Below are 15,399 nucleotides of genomic sequence, written 5' to 3'. Positions count from 1 at the left end.
CAAGGGGGTGATCAATGACAGGGGGGTGATCAATAACAGGGGGGTGATCAGGGAGTCTATATGGGGTGATCACCTTCCTGTCATTGATTATCCCCCTGTAAGGCTCCATTCAGACGTCCGTATGTGTTTTGCGGATCCGATCCATGGATCCGTGGATCCGCAAAACACATACGGACCTCTGAATGGAGCCAGCCTTACAAGGGGGTGATCAATGACAGGGGGGTGATCAGGGAGTCTATATGGGGTGATCACCCCCCTGTCATTGATCACCCCCCTGTAAGGCTCCATTCAGACGTCCGTATGTGTTTTGCGGATCCGATCCATGCATCCGTGGATCCGTAAAACACATACAGACATCTGAATGGAGCCTTACAGGGGGGTGATCAATGACAGGGGGTGATCAATGACAGGGGGGTGATCAGGGAGTCTATATGCGGTGATCAGGGGTTATTAAGGGGTTAATAAGTGACAGGGGGGGTGTTGTGTAGTGTAGTGTGGTGCTTGGTGCTACTTATTACAGAGCTGCCTGTGTCCTCTGGGGGTCGATCCAAGCAAAAGGGACCACCAGAGGACCAGGTAGCAGGTATATTAGACGCAGTTATCAAAACAGCGTCTAATATACCTGTTAGGGGTTAAAAAAATCGCATCTACAGCCTGCCAGCGAACGATCGCCGCTGGCAGGCTGTAGATCCACTCGCTTACCTGCAGTTCCTGTGAACGCGCGCACCTGTGTGCGAGCGTTCACAGGAAATCTCGCGTCTCGCGAGATGACGCGTATATGCGTGACTCTGCCTGAGACTGCCGCCTCCGGAACGCGATCCTGCGTTAGGCGGTCCAGAGGCGGTTAAGTGGTGGGCAATGTAAGGGTCACTATTAAAGCGGCGGAAACTGTGGAACTCGCTGTTAAAGGGAAAGGCACTGTTGATATCACTGTTAAAGGGGTGGCCATTATGAAAGTCACTGTTAACCTCTTAGGGACCGGGCTCATTTTCATCTTAAGCACCAGGCCATTTTTTTGCAAATCTGACCAGTATTACTTTATGTGGTGATAACTTTAAAACTCTTTGACTTATTCAGGCCATTCTGAGATAGTTTTTTCGTCACATATTGTACTTCATGACACTGGTAAAATGGAGTAAAAAAAAATAATTTTTATTTATAAAAAAAATACCAAATTTGCCAAACATTTTGAAAAATTTGCAAATTTCCAAGTTTCAAATTCTCTACTTCTATAATACATAGTAATACCTACAAAAATTGTTATTACTTTACATTGCCCATATGTCTACTTCAAGTTTGGATCATATTGGGAATTACATTTTATTTTTTGGGGATGTTACAAGGCTTAGAAGTTTAGAAGCAAATCTTGAAATTTTTCTGAAGTTTTCAAAAACCCACTTTTTAAGGACCAGATCAGGTCTGAAGTCACTTTGTGAGGCTTACATAATAGAAACCACCCAAAAATGACCCCATTCTACACCTCTCAAGGTATTCAAAACTAATTTTACAAACTTTGTTAACCCTTTAGGTGTTCCACAAGAATTAATGGAATATAGAGATACAATTTCAAAATTTCACTTTTTTGGCAGATTTTCCATTTTAATAATTGTATTCCAGTTACAAAGAAAGGGTTAACAGCCAAACAAAACTCAATATTTATGGCCCTGATTCTGTAGTTTACAGAAACACCCCATATGTGGTCGTAAAATGCTGTACGGGCACACGGCAGGGTGCAGAACGAAGGAACGCCATACGGTTTTTGGAAGGCAGATTTTGCTGGACTGGTTTTTTTACACCATGTCCCATTTGAAGCCCCCCTGATGCACCCCTAGAGTAGAAACTCAAAAAAAGTAACCCCATTCTATAAATCCCACCCCTCAAGGTATTCAAAACTGATTTTACAAACTTTTTTAACCCTTTAGGTGTTCCACAAGAATTAATGGAAAATAGAGATAACATTTCCAAATTTCACTTTTTTGGCAGATTTTCCATTTTAATAATTTTTTTCCAGTTACAAAGCAAGGGTAAACAGCCAAACAAAACTCAATATTTATGGCTCTGATTCTGTAGTTTACAGAATATTTGTAGAATACCCAATATGTGGTTGTAAACTGCTGTACGGGCACACGGCAGGGCGCAGAAGGAAAGGAATGCCATACGGTTTTTGGAAGGCAGATTTTGCTGGACTGGTTTTTTGACACCATGTCCCACTTGAAGCCCCCCTGATGCACCCCTAGAGTAGAAACTCCAAAAAAGTGACGCCATTTTAGAAACTAAAGGATAGGATGGAAGTTTTGTTGGTACTATTTTAGGGTACATATGATTTTTGGTTGCTCTATATTACACTGTTTGTGAGTCAAGGTTAACAAGAAATAGCTGTTTTGGCACAGTTTTTATTTTTTGTTATTTACAACATTCATCTGACAGGTTAGATCATGTGGTATTTTTATAGAACAGGTTGTCACGGACGCGGTGATACCTAATATGTATACTAGTTCTTTTAGTTTTTGGGCGATTATCTTGAGTAAGGTATGATTTTTGCGGGATAAGATGATGGTTTGATTGGCACTATTTTAGGGTGCGCATGACTTTTTGATCTCTTGCTTTTACACTTTTTGTGTTGTAAGGTTACAAAAAATTGAATTTTTTACACCGTTTTTATTTTTATTTTTTTACGGTATTCATCTTTAGGGTTAGGTAATGTGATATTTTTATAGAGCAGGTTATTACTGACGCGGCGATATCTAATATGTATACTATTTTTTTAGTTATGTAAGTTTTACACAATGATTTCATTTTTGAAACAAAAAAAATCATGTTTTAGTGTCTCCATAGTCTGAGAGCCATAGTTTTTTCAGTTTTTGGGCGATTATCTTGGATACTTCTGTATTGGAATGCATTGGCTGTATGAGTAATACAGTGTGTATTACTCATACAGCTTCCTGCCTGTGAGATCCAGGGGGCTGGATCTCACAGGCGTTTCACCGGAAGGCAGCGCCGATGCCTAAGGAAGGCATCGCACTTCCTTCCATGCCATCGGGTCCCCATTACAGCAGCACGAGGACCCGATGGCACCACCGATACCTGCCGCAACGACCTGTAAACGCTGCAAACCGCAGGTCTGAATTGACCTGCGGTTTGCGGTGATCACCGATACGGCATTGTCCCTGGGTGCCTGCTGATTGATTTTAGCAGGCACCCAGTTCCGATCACCGCCCGCCGCGCGAGGGTGATCGGAACTACACATGACGTACCAGTACGTCATGTGTCCTTAAGTACCAGGACATCATGACGTACCGGTACGTCATATGTCCCCAAGAGGTTAAAGGGGTGGTCAATGATAAAGGGGCAGCACTGTGGAGGTCATTGTTAAAGGGGAAGGAACTGTTGAGGTCACTGTTAAAGGGGCGGGGCACTGTGAAGGTCACTGTTAAAAGGGTGGTCAATGTTAATGGGGTGGCCTCTATGAAGGTCACTTTAAAAAGGTGTAGTCAATGTTAAAGGGATGGGCACTGTGGAGGTCACTGTTAAAAGGGCGGGCACTGTGGAGGTCACTGTGAACTTCTTCAGGACACATGACGTACCGGTACGGCATGTTGTCCTGATACTTAAGGACACGTATATTTCCGATCACCGCCGCCCAGCGGGCGGTGATCGGAACCCGATGCCTGCTCAAATTATTGAGCAGGCACCTTGGCTAAATGCGCGGGGGGGGGTCCCGTGAACCCCCCGTGTCGGCGATCGCCGCAAACCGCAGGTCAATTCAGATCTGCGGTTTGCGGCTTTTACCTGTGGTTGCGGCGGTTGGCGGCGGTGCCATCGGGTCCCCATGCGGCTGTAGGGGGGACCCGATGGCAGGGAAGGCAGCGCGATGCCTAAGAAAGGCATCGCGCTGCCTTCCGGTGACGAGCCTGTGAGATCCAGCCCCCTGGATCTCACAGGCCGGAAGCTGTATGAGTAATACTCACTGTATTACTCATACAGCCAATGCATTCCAATACAGAAGTATTGGAATGCATTGTAAAGGATTAGACCCCCAAAAGTTGAAGGCCCAAAGTGGGACAAAAAATAAAGTAAAATAAAAGTTGAAAAAATAAAGTTTTCCCCCCAAAAAATTAAAAGTTTCAAGTAAAAATAAACAAAAACGTCATTTTCCCCAAATAAAGTTAAAAAAAATTGGTAAAGAATAGGGAGAAAAAAAAAAGTATACATATTAGGTATTGTCGCGTCCGTATCGACCGGCTCTATAAACATATCACATGACCTAACCCCTCAGATGAACACCGTAAAAAATAAAAACTGTGCTAAATAAACAATTTTTTTGTCACCTTACATCAAAAAAAGTACAACAGCAAGCGATCAAAAAGGCGATTGCCCACAAAAATAGTACCAATCTAACCGTCTCCTCATCCCGCAAAATATGAGCCCCTACCTGAGAAAATCACCCAAAAAATAAAAAAAAACTATGGCTCAGAATATGGAGACACTAAAACATAATTTATTTTTTTGAAAAAGCGATTATTGTGTAAAACTTACATAAATAAAAAAAAGTATACATATTAGGTATCGCCGCGTCCGTATCGACCGGCTATATAAAAATATCACATGACTTAACCCCAAAGATGAACACCGTAATTTTTTTTAAAGAAAAACTGTGCTAAATAAACAATTTTTTGTCACCTTACATCACAAAAAGTGTAATAGCAAGCGATCAAAAAGTCACACGCACCCCAAAATAGTGCCAATTAAACCGTCATCTCATCCTGCAAAAATAATACCCTACCCAAGGTAATCGCCAAAAAAACTGAAAAAATTATGGCTCTCAGACTATGGAAACACTAAAACATGATTTTTTTTGCTTCAAAAATGAAATCATTGTGTAAAACTTACATAAGTAAAAAAAATAGTATACATATTAGGTATCGCCGCGTCCGTATAGACCGGCTCTATAAAAATATCTCATGATCTAACCTGTCAGATGAATGTTGTAAATAACAAAAAATAAAAACTGTGCCAAAACAGCTATTTCTTGTTATCTTGCCTCACAAAAAGTGTAATATAGAGCAACCAAAAATCATATGTACTCTCAACTAGTACCAACAATACTGCCACCCTATCCCGTAGTTTCTAAAATGGGGCCACTTTTTGGAGTTTCTACTCTAGGGGTGCATCAGGGGGGCTTCAAATGGGACATGGTGTCAATAGAAAACAGTCCAGCAAAATCTGCCTTCCAAAAACCGTATGGCATTCCTTTCCTTCTGCGCCCTGCCGTGTGCCCGTACAGTGGTTTACGACCACATATGGGGTGTTTCTGTAAACTACAAAATCAGTGCTATAAATATTGCGTTTTTTTTTGGCTGTTAACCCTTGCTTTGTAACCAGAAAAAAATTATTAAAATGGAAAATCTGTCAAAAAAGTGAAATTTTGAAATTGTATCTCTATTTCCCATTAATTCTTGTAAAACACAGAATGGGTTAACGACGTTTGTAAAATCAGTTTTGAATACCTTGAGGGGTGTAGTTTCTTAGATGGGGTCACTTTTATGGAGTTTCTACTCTAGGGGTGCATCAGGGGGGCTTCAAATGGGACATGGTGTCAAAAAAACCAGTCCAGCAAAACCTGCCTTCCAAAAATCGTATGGCATTCCTTTCCTTCTGCGGCCTTCCGTGTGCCCGTACAGTGGTTTATGACCACATATGAGGTGTTTCTGTAAACTACAGAATCAGGGCCATAAATATTGAGTTTGGTTTGGCTGTTAACCCTTGTTTTGTAACCGGAAAAAAATTATAAAAATGGAAAATCTGCCAAAAAAGTTAAATTTAGAAATTTTGAAAAACCTCTATTTTCCATGAATTCTTGTGGAACACCTAAAGGGTTAACAAAGTTTGTAAAATCTGTTTTGAATACCTTGATGGGTTTAGTTTATAGAATGGGGTCATTTTTGGGTGGTTTCTATTATGTAAGCCTTGCAAAGTGACTTCAGACCTGAACTGGTCCCTAAAAATTGGGTTTTTGAACATTTCTGAAAAATTTCAAGATTTGCTTCTAAACTTCTAAGCCTTGTAACATCCCCAAAAAATAAAATATCATTCCCAAAATGATCCAAACATGAAGTAGACATATGGGGAATGTAAAGTAATAACTATTTTTGTAGGTATTACTATGTATTATAGATGTAGAGAAATTGAAACTTAGAAATCTGCAATTTTTTACAAATTTTGGTATTTTTTTATAAATAAAAATGACTTTTTTTTACTTCATTTTACCAGTGTCATGAAGTACTATATGTGACGAAAAAACAATCTCAGAATGGCCTGGATAAGTCAAAGCGTTTTAAAGTTATCAGCACTTAAAGTGACACTGGTCAGATGTCCGTATGCATTCAGATGTCCGTATGTTTTTTACGGATCCACGGATACATGGATCGGATCCGCAAAACACATACAGACGTCTGAAAGGAGCCTTACAGGGGGGTGATCACCCCATATAGACTCCCTGATCACCCCCCTGTGATTGATCACCCCCTTGTAAGGCTCCATTCAGACGTCCGTATGATTTTTACGGATCCACTGATACATGGATTGGATCCGCAAAACACATACGGACGTCTGAATGGAGCCTTACAGGGGGGTGATCAATGACAGGGGGTGATCACCCCATATAGACTCCCTGATCACCCCCCTGTCATTGATCACCCCTCGGTCATTGATCACCCCCCTGTAAGGCTGCATTCAGATGTCTGTATGTTTTTTACGGATCCATGGATACATGGATCGGATCCGCAAAACACATACGGACATCTGAATGGAGCCTTATAGGGGGGTGATCAATGACAGGGGGGTGATCACCCCATATAGACTCCCTGATCACCCCCCTGTCATTGATCACCCCCCTGTCATTGATCACCCCCTTGTAAGGCTCCATTCAGACGTCCGTATGATTTCTACGGATCCACTGATACATGGATCTGATCCACAAAATACATACGGACATCTGAATGGAGCCTTATAGGGGGTGATCAATGACAGGGGGGTGATCACCCCATATAGACTCCCTGATCACCCCCCTGTCATTGATCACCCCCTGTCATTGATCACCCCCCTGTAAGGCTCCATTCAGACATTTTTTTGGCCCAAGTTAGCTGAAATTATTTATTTTTTTCTTACAAAGTCTCATATTCCACTAACTTGTGTCAAAAAATAAAATCTCACATGAACTCACCATACCCCTCACGGAATCCAAATGCGTAAAATTTTTTAGACATTTATATTCCAGACTTCTTCTCACGCTTTAGGGCCCCTAAAATGCCAGGGCAGTATAAATACCCCACATGTGACCCCATTTCGGAAAGAAGACACCCCAAGGTATTCGCTGATGGGCATATTGCGTCCATGAAAGGTTGAAATTTTTGTCCCAAGTTAGTGGAAAGGGAGACTTTGTGAGAAAAAAAAAAAATCAATTTCCGCTAACTTGTGCCAAAAAAAAATAAATTCTATGAACTCGCCATGCCCATCATTGAATACCTTGGGGTGTCTTCTTTCCAAAATGGGGTCACATGTGGGGTATTTATACTGCCCTGGCATTTTAGGGGCCCTAAAGCGTGAGAAGAAATCTGGGATCCAAATGTCTAAAAATGCCCTCATAAAAGGAATGTGGGCCCCTTTGCGCATCTAGGCTGCAAAAAAGTGTCACACATCTGGTATCGCCGTGCTCAGGAGAAGTTGGGCAATGTATTTTGGGGTGTCATTTTACATATACCCATGCTGGGTGAGATAAATATCTTGGTCAAATGCCAACTTTGTATAAAAAATGGGAAAAGTTGTCTTTTGCAGATATTTCTCTCACCCAGCATGAGTATATGTAAAAAGACACCCCAAAACACATTGCCCAACTTCTCCTGAATACGGCGATACCACATGTGTGACACTTTTTTGCAGCCTAAGTGGGCAAAGGGGCCCACATTCCAAAGAGCACCTTTCGGATTTCACAGGTCATTTACCTACTTACCACACATTAGGGCCCCTAGAATGCCAGGGCAGTATAACTACCCTACAAGTGACCCCATTTTGGAAAGACGACACCTTGAGGTTGCATTGCAGAAAAGTGTTACACCCCATGCCTGGAGGCATGTGAAAGATTCAGCTAGAGATGTGCAGTGTAAGCAGAATTGCTTCAAAGGATCTTGGTCTATTAACTTTCTTTGCAGCAGTGTCGCCTGTAAAAACTGTTAAAAAAAGTGCATTTGTGCACCATCTGCCAGTCCATTGCACACTGAAAAGTGTAACTGATGTGCTTATAGTTGGATCTTCAGTAAATAAGCATTCTGCTGTTTTCCTAGCCTCATTATTCCTGCAACGCTAGACAGACATCTACAGCTGCACCTCATAGTAACTCTCAACAGCATGGGCTCCTCAAACGACACTCAGCAGGAGAACCCCAAAACCATAGAGTTCTAACTTATAATTAAAATGGTTTATATGAAAATGAGATGTCTAAACTAGGAAGTGCCTATAAGAACAAGCCTAGTAGTTCAGACTTCGATTTCAGTAAGGATTCAGTGGCTATTGATTATAAGCAATTAGACCACAGTGAAAAAAAAAATGATTAACAGGTTATTGTCACACAAATACTGCAACAAATTAGCCGAAAAAAGCAGGGGCCACATGTTACCCCATTTGGATGAAGCAGCAATTATACATGCGCACCACCAATCATTCGAATTTATGAGACTGACGGAGATAGCCGAGGATTATACACAGCTACGTATGTCTGGCTGTCCCATGGAGATGAATGGAGCAACAGTGGGCACGAGTGACTTCTGCTCCATTGAAAAGAAAAATACAAGGCCCCCGTCCTCAGGATCAGCATGGGACCCAGCTGTCCAACCCCTGTCAAGCATGCAGTACACTTATCCTCTAACCCTTTAAAAAAATATTTTACACTGCCTCATATCAGCTTTATATACCTGGAATATCTCCTTAAGGCTACATTCATACGACGTCCTTTTTGCATCCGTATTGCATCACTTTTTTTTTTGCGGATCCATTGTAACAATGCCTATCTTTGTCTGCACAACGGACAAGAATAGGACATACTCTATATTTTTTGCAGTGCTACAGAACAGACATACTGATGTGGACAGCACATGGCGTGCTGTCTGCATTTTTTGCAGACCCATTGAAATGAATGGGTCCTCATCCAATCCACAGAAAAAATAAGGGACGGACACGGAAACAAAATACGTTCGTGTGAATGTAGCCTTAAGCTGGGGTAACATAGTTTTTTTTTTCATGGTACTTTTGCCAAAGCTATAGTAATCTTTTTCAAATTCCACCTTTAAAAAAATAACATATATCACACAATCCTTGAAAGTTCAATTAGGCCCAGGATGAAATCTTAATATTGGTTTAGCTTCCACACAGGCAGTTCCCCAGTATAATTAAAATGCATGTTTTCGTTAATGAGAGGGAGTTACTCGCAGCTTTGTCAGCCCTTTTCCCCGTTTAGGAAATATGCAACCTAATTACAGATTTAAATCTGAAAAAAGAATGTTTCACTTACCAGCTCAGATGTTTTATTCCATTTGTTTCCAGAATTTGATGAAATAACTAATAGGAACCACATGCCCTTATGAACAGGATATGATCGGTTCGCTTCAGTTTGGAGAGTCTTCTTTCCCTTACCAATATAAAACACAGCAGTTCTATGATCATTCACATTTGTGCCTAAAACATTTTTTTCAATAACTGAAGTAATACGGCTTTAAAAAGGTAACATGGCAGAGTGTATGACAGATTGAAGGTGACATAATAGTTGTGACAGGAGAATTATTGATGTGCCGTATTCTTTTCCAGCAGCAATAATATATTTTATGTTCTCAAACAACCTGCAATTATTAGCAATTAGCCTGTATGAACGTTTCAAGGCATGTATGAGCAAAAGCACATTGGATTACAAAGCAAAACAGTAATTTTATCTGTCCTGAAAAGGAATATGACCTTCACAATCCTGTCAAGTCTATGTATCATACAAAATACACTAAAAAGCAATAGAAGAATCTAATACTATAACTAATGATTCAACAACAGAAATTGGTTAGATCAATTGGCCGTCATAATGCAATGTGACACTAACAAGATATCAGCAATGGGGTATCAACAGTGGTTTCAGTTTGCCTAATTTTTTTCTCAAGGGCCTCCACCAATTTGATCTAGCCCTAGGTATAAACAGTCATTCCCAATAATCTGCCTGTGTGAGGCTACTTTCACATCTGCGCTTTTCCTTTCCGGTATTGAGATAACGGAGGAAAACACATCAGTTTTGTCCCCATTTATTGTCAATGGGGATTAAACTGAACGGAATGGAATGCGCCAGAATGCATTCCGTTCCATTTTGTTGCTTTCCCATGACGCACACAAAAGCGATGCTAGCAGCGTTTTTGAGTGCGTCATGGGATACGGAGCAAGACGGATCTGGCATGAAACACAATGTAAGTTAACGGTGCTGGATCCGGCACCCATTGCATACAATGGTTTTAGTGCCGGATCTGTAAAGGCTATTTTAGAAATAATACACCCGGATCCGCTCAAAATGGATAAAGCCGGTTGTATTCTCCTAACGGAAGCGTTTTTGCTGATCCATGACAGACAGAGCCAGAAAAAACGCAGATGTGAAAGTAGCCTTAATGTGCTTCTGATCAACTAATGAATGAGCAAAGTGCTCGTTCAGCATGTGAATTATTTACTGATGAAGCACATTAAATCATCGCTTTTGGACAGCAGGTCATGCCGTGTGAACAGCAATCTAATGCCCAGAAACAATTTGTATGGGCATAAGCAGGGCTGGTCCTAGGTGAAATGGGGCCCTGGGGCGAAAAACAATAAGGGCCCCCCCCATGACACTTGATGACTTTTACAGAAGAAACTGTATATTTTGGGGCACAGTGTTGCGGTATACTGTATATTGTGGGGCATAGTGTAGGCTATATGTGTATAACAAACATATTTCACATGAAAACTTACAGTTACTTGGCTTGGCCCTTGGGGATCTCGGACGCCACTTCCACACTTTGGCCGGGGGCTCAGCGGAGCTGATGTTGTGTTTTATCCTAATGAGAAAGATTTCATAATAAGGATTTGGAGAAGGGGCAGAAGGATAGCAGAGCAGGGAGAAGCTGGTGCTGCTACTAGGGGGTCATACCATGGGGGAGTAATAAAGCCCACCATAATGCCCCCCCAGTAGAAATAATTCTCCTTATAATGTGACAGTGAAAAAAATACCCCCTTGTAATGCTCCCAGTTGAGCTAATGTCCCTATAGAGCTCCCATAATGTGCCAGTATAAAATACCCCTATATAGTGTCCCCAGTAAATGCCCCCATAGTGCTCCTCTCCCCCCTAGTGCCCCCCATAATGTACCAGTATAAAATGCCCGATACATAGTTCGCCAGTAGATGCCCTCAGTGTCCCTCATAATTTGTAAGCATAAAATACCCCTTCTCAGTGCCCCGTAGATGACCCCATAGTAGTCCTCTACCCCCTTCCCCATAGTACCCACCACAATGTGTCCCAGTATAAAATGCCCCTATACAGAGCCCCCATATAAAATAACCGTTCTTTGTGGCCTCAGTAGATGCCCCTATAGTGCCACCAATAATGTGCCAGTAAGAAGTGCCCCCATAGATGTCCCCCAATAATGTGCCAGTAAAATGTGCCCTCATAGATGCCCCCCAATCATGTGCCAGTAGCCTAAGCCCCCATCAACATGTGCCAGTAGCCATAGGGGGCCCTCCATCATGTGCCAGTAGCCATAGGGCCCCCCTATCATGTGCCAGTAGCCTGAGCCCCCCATCAACATGTGCCAGTAGCCATAGGCGGCCCCCCCTATCATGTGCCAGTAGCCATAGGCGGCCCCCCCTATCATGTGCCAATAGCCATAGGCGGCCCCCCCCTATCGTGTGCCAGTAGCCATAGGCGGCCCCCCTATCATGTGCCACTAGCCATAGGGCCCCCCTATCATGTGCCACTGGCCATAGGGTCCCCCTATCATGTGCCACTAGCCATAGGGCCCCCCTATCATGTGCCACTAGCCATAGCGCCCCCCTATCATGTGCCACTAGCCATAGCCCCCCCCCCTATCATTTGCCAGTAGCCACCAGTATTGTACAGAAAAAAAAAAAGAAAAAAAAAAAGAAAAAAATTATACTTACCTCCTTGGCAGCGATGCGATGCAGGCCTTTTCCGGCCTGTGTCCCGCGCTGTGTACGGCTCAGGGCTCAGGCGGCGCGATGATGTCATCGAGCCGCCTGCGCCGGCCTCTGATAGGCTGCAGGCACTAGACCGCCAGCCTATCAGAGGAAGGGAAAGGGACACGCCTCTCCCTCCCCTGCCGCACAGCCATCTGTATCGCTGTCCTGAGGACTGCGATACAGATGACTGGAGATGAGCGCTTCCACAATGGAAGCGCTCATCTCCGTCTGACACTGACTGTCCTGCCTGCCTAAAGTTAGTTGCGGGCCCGCACGGGGTGGCCCCTAAGAACTCGGGGGCCTGGGGGCAATTGCCCCCTTGCCTCTATGGAAGCTCCGGCCCTGGGCATAAGCAATTGCAGTGGCCATCGCTCATTCCCATACAGTGGAGGTGATGCTTTTCCTTCCTCCACTGACAACCAGACAGTTATTGGGAAGGAACGATCAGTGGTACAATGATTATTGTTATTTATTTAACCAGTTCAAGTCCAGGACATTTATCCACCTTCCTAACCAGGTGCATTTTTTATTTCTTAAGTAGATCTGTCTTTGAAAGTCATAACTTCTTTTTCATTTAGTTTTGTAAATAATTTTGGTATCTTGATAACATGGGGTGTTATTTTTATTTACATTTTATTTAGTTTTAAAGGAGTTTTTCAAGTGTTTTTTACTGTTGACTAGGATTGAGCAAATCAGGTTCGGATTGCTGTATCACAACCCGATTATTTTAAAACTTCATTAAGAATATCGGTTCTGTCCTACTGTAAAATCCTATTGCCTCCACGAAGGTCTTTCTGAAGTTTCAGCAAATATCGTGAGACTTACTTCATCTCGCCTCTATCACGTGTCACTTTATTTGCATAAATTACTGTATCAAAGTACTAAGACGAGCCCGGCTTCGTGCCTCATTAATGAAGCTGAATTAAATGAAGTGACATGTGATAGAGGAGAGATGAAGTAAGTCTCACGATATTTGCAGAAACTTTGGAAAGACCTCAGCGGAGGTAATACATTTTAGAGTAGGACAGAACCGATATTCTTAATGTACTTTTTAAAAGAAGCAGGTTCGGATTCGCTCAACCCTAAAGATGACCTATGCTCTGGATAGATCATCAGTACCTGATTGGTGGAGGTCCGACACCCAGGACTCCCATCAATCAGGTGTTTGAGAAGACAGGACCGCTAGCAGTAGGACCGCAGCCTTCTTCAGATTTTACTAGGCCATATGAAGTGATGTTCATCGGTCACATGGAGCCGATCAGCCCCATTGAAGTGATTGAGGCTGAGCGCAATACCAAGCACAGCTGGTATACAATGTACGGCGTTGTGCTTGGTAAGCAGAGAGAAGGCCTTGTCGCTACTACGAGCAATGCTGTCTCCTCAAACAGTTGATCCGCCAGGTGTCAGGTCTCCACTGATCAGATACTGATGACCTACAGTACCCAGAGGACAAGCAATCAGTAAAAAAAAAAACTTTAAGTTTTTTTAATAGCACAAAGTGCAACTTCTTAAATTATGTTCCTTTTCCATAGCAGTCATTACAATCTGAGGTGTGACGTGTGGTGGCGTATTTATTTATTTATTTTTATTGCCAATATCCTGTGTAACGGGGGCTGACATATTAGCCCCAGTTAAAGGGGGGAATATCATGCCTAAAATCTTCAGCAAGGCTGCTGAGCCTTACTGCAGATTTGCTCTGGGTCTGCTAAGATTCAACAGCTCATGCAAACATCTCACACTCAGCTTATCATATGATTGCTAGAAGCAGACCAGGAGGCAGCATTTCTGCTTCCTAAACTGCATCTACAGCATTCATGGAGTGCTATGTATACAGTGATGGAGAAGGCAAGGGCAGTAAAATATAATCCCTGCCTTCTCTATGGGGAGCTCAGCTGTCAATACACGATCTTCGTGCAGCTAACTCAGCAAAGATGTTCAGAAACATTCTTGCAGAGTTATATGCTGACCCAGATGTCCAAATGTTTAAAGCCTATGGGTGGTCTGCAGATGGTTAGCCTTCTATCTTTCTCTTTAGCAGTAATCCTTGCCTTTATATTTTTCTTTTTACCCCACAACAGTCTCCATCTCAAATTGACAGTTTTTCAATTAAGATGAGCTGCATGACTGCTATGCTCATGAGCACTTTACCCTGTCCTCCAGTCCAGAGCTCTCTCTCTCAGTTTCTAATGAGCTAAAAGGAGGTCTATATCCATGCAATGGGTTGGCTCCCCAAGCTCCCAGCATCAATGCTAAAATAATGAATCTGTTACTCCGTCAGACATGACAACTGGCAGCCTGTTTTCATATCCCTTGGCTCAGCACACACAGATTCAGCAGCATCCAAGTATTTTGGACATTATATGTGAAAGACTGAGCAGTGGTGCTTTTAATTAACACCCGCTCTGAGACTTAGACTGGCTAAACACATGAGGTGAGCCTGCTGACCTCAACAACAGATGTTGCATTTTAACATGCCCTATCCTTTTGGTCACAGCAGAGCTAAGCCATCACTAGAAATTACTGGCAGGGACTTTGTCCACATATAGGCATGCTTGATGAGCATTCATGTGTATGGGAGGTATCTAGAGGAACAGTTGTTGGCCCAAGGAGTGTACTGGAAATGTATGGCCAGCTGAACACTTACAAAAACATGATCTGTGCATTAACGTGTGTGTGCAGTTGTTTATAGTCATTAGTGTTGAGTGTATCAAGATTCATTCAAACATTTTAGTTTTAATGCTGTCTCCGTACAGCATTCAGCAGGTTGGCACACCAAACACGAGCAGTGCCACCTATTCACTGCCAGGCGCCATTTAGCCACTGTCTGAAATCCTGTGCCACCAGGGCAACATAAAACAGTATGCTGCCTTGTGCCCTCTGCCAGTGTCCTGCACCCTGTACCATTGCCCTTTAGACAGTCTGTGCCACCTATTAGGCTCCATGTGCCACTGCTGGGCACCCTGTGCCAGTCAGAATCTATGGCCCCTAGTCAAGGAGCAGGTGTGCCCTGACCCCTGTACACAAGTGTGTGCCACCCTGCTGCCAGTCACTGTCCTGCAGCCTCTGACACCCTAGTGCAGGTTGTCAGAGTGCGGTTGCCAGGGGTGCTCACCAGGTTCTTCTCCTCGCTGTGCTCCAGGTCCACATTGCCT

The sequence above is a fragment of the Bufo bufo genome, chromosome 1 (assembly GCF_905171765.1).
Source record: "Bufo bufo chromosome 1, aBufBuf1.1, whole genome shotgun sequence".
Lineage (NCBI taxonomy): Eukaryota > Metazoa > Chordata > Amphibia > Anura > Bufonidae > Bufo > Bufo bufo.
Note: the sequence above shows the minus strand (reverse complement) of the source record.